The following is a 2969-nucleotide window of genomic DNA, read 5'->3' as shown; positions in this document are numbered from 1 at the left end:
ACTAGGGGAAGCCATACAATGGGATCAACTTGCAAAAAGTTTCACAGAGGCTTTCACCCCATTAGCACAAACCCAGAGTCTACAAATGATTTTAAAACACAAAATACAGGGAGACAACAAGCCAACACTAACCTATTTTTTAGATATATTAACAACATGCCGAAGATATGACCCTACAATACAGGACAAACAAATTATACATTTTATCATACAGGGACTAAAACCAGAAATCTGTGAACGAGTTATAGGCCTGAAAAACGACACCTTAAGTGATCTAGAGACCAATTTAAAAATTACAGAACAGCTAGTTCTAACACAAATGAAAAACAAAGAAAGGTACAATAGGGTTGCAGCAAACAGACCCTATAGTACACCCTTATATGAACAAACAATAATCCATAAACTGCAAACAGAAGTTAACACCCTAACCAATTTAGTAGCTACCCTAAGTACAAACCAAATTTCAAATCATAACCACAGGTACGAAAGGTCTCCATCCCCGTATGAAAACTAAAAATATAAGCCAAGATATGATAGAACACCTAGTCCTTACCAGAATAGATATATGGAAAGCCCAAACTACCCCAAACAAACCCAAAGGCCAACTATGATAAAAAAAAAACGTTATCTTAAGTGAGAAGAGAAGACAAAACCATTCCCAAACACAACCTGCTAGGCAAAATAGGTATTGCACTATTTGCCGTAAAGACAACCATAACGCAGAACAATGCTGGTTCAAGCAACGTTCATTAACTTCTCAACCCCAAAGTAACCGCTTGGCACCTAAAACCAACAATATACAAGAGCTGTTCTGCAGGTACTGCAAGCGAACAAACCACAATATCGAATCATGTTACAAGTCTAATTATTATAAACAGAATCAACAAAAAAACGGGAAATAGGGGGAGGTCATACTAACCCTTACCGAACTTCCCCCTTATCAAAAGCGAAACAAATAACACCATAGATCTTAACCAAAGGAATCGACATACTTACAAATGTATAAAGTTTATGAAATTTACTCCAACTAACCCTAAAGTACTACCTCTATCAACCCCTGGAAAGACCAGACTAACACGGTAGCGGACTGCCAATCTAATCTATTATTAAATCCTCTCACAGCAACCCTTGCTCATAATATGTCACAACCTTAATCTTAAACTAAACCAAACTTACAAACCTTACAATATATATACAAAATATATATATAATCTAATGACCTGTCTGAAAATATACAAAATAGATTTTCATTAAAAATTTAAGTTTTTTGTAAATACTATGTATGGGTAAATTAGACATCAACCCATCATTTTACCTGAGGATATAAACATTACTGAGGAATGATGATTGATACCTCTCCATTTAATTAGAGAGTGTTTCAAAATAAAGCGTGCTTCAGTCATTCCTCTCAATCTCGTAACTTGATGTAATTATTTAGAGACTAATGTAGTAATAAGTAAACTTCATTTTAAAAATCTCAAAATCCATAATTGAATCTTGCTCTACACACGAATTTTTGTCTATCTCTGTAATGATTATGGTTGGTCTTGGTAATTAAGGTGGTATAGTTAATATTGTTTGTTTAAAACTTTGTAACTTTAAGTTGAATTATAGTTTGTAACTTTATAGTTCAAGTAGTTATTATTTTAACAATTAATGTGTTATAAATAAAAATACCTTTCTAACAATGTACCAACAAGTTACGCATTACCCTAGAAACGTATAAGTCTTTGTTGTTCCGAAATCTTGGACGCTGCATGATTATAATAAAAAGTAGCACGACAAGATATACACAGGAACCCCATAAGGATGAGTAACTTTGTTATTTGTACTAATCTCATACTCTGTCACCATCTATTGTTGTCCAAAGTGTAAATTTAGCCTTAGAAATGATTAATAACAGCACTTAACAGTAATTTGTTAAGCGTCCGTAGCATAAACCATTTACTAGAAGTAGATGTAGCGCTCAATTAGTCAGTTTTAGAAGTTTTATTCATTAATAATACAACCCTTTTTCACTTCTCGCTGGCAAAGATAATATACTTTTGTGCAGAAGTTATCAAGTGCATGTGTTGAGCTGTTATTATTAATCCTCTTTGTACTGAAAGTGTACAGGGAGAATCGGGAGACGTATCAACCAAACTTTTTAGATCAGTTAGGCCTTATAATCTTGTACTTATAAATAAATATAACTTATAACTATTAACGAGAACCAATTATTTACTTGCATCTTAAATTGTTACTATTGGAAAGTTTGAACAGTCCAATATTGTTCATAATGATTGAAAATTAAATTTTTTCGAAATTAAGTCAAACAAAGATTCATTGAAATAACTTTGAAATTAATCGTTTATTTTTTTATAAGGCGCTAAAAAATTATTAAATACACCTTTGTTCTTATATCTTAATATTTATATCTCTTATTAGGTTTTATCACTAGACGCTGGTGCGTTCATACCACAAGTCCTCGTGAACGAGTTGTTACAGAGGTAATTGCAGTTTCTGTTCTCCCTAAGTTGAGCGATAATCTTGTTGAAGACAACCTTCACTTCTACAAGAGAGTTTCATTACCGATGAAATTATAAGACGAAACGTATAGTGAAAGATTCTATATGGAGATTATGCAGTTTCTTAACTTCCAATTTGAACGCTCATCTTATTTAAGTAAACATGAATGTCTAATAAAGAGCATTATGAGCCATTAAATTATTATATGCAATTGAATATTTAAATAAATCTGTAACCATCAACTATATCACTTAGTTACATCACTACACTACATTACTACATTAATACATCATTTATTTGTACTCACTTCACATTCAGGTGTTAAAATAGTATATTTTTGAGTAAACATGAAAAAGAATTCTGCTAATGCTAATATATATTTAGAAGTAAGATATTTTGTGGTTTCCAGGTGATTGTGGTTAGGCACAATCATCTGCACTGTCTACAAAAATAATATTAGT

Source organism: Homalodisca vitripennis, unplaced genomic scaffold, assembly GCF_021130785.1.
Source record: "Homalodisca vitripennis isolate AUS2020 unplaced genomic scaffold, UT_GWSS_2.1 ScUCBcl_255;HRSCAF=1794, whole genome shotgun sequence".
NCBI classification, from domain to species: domain Eukaryota; kingdom Metazoa; phylum Arthropoda; class Insecta; order Hemiptera; family Cicadellidae; genus Homalodisca; species Homalodisca vitripennis.
The sequence above is the reverse complement of the archived record's forward strand: the minus strand, read 5'-3'. Positions refer to the sequence as shown.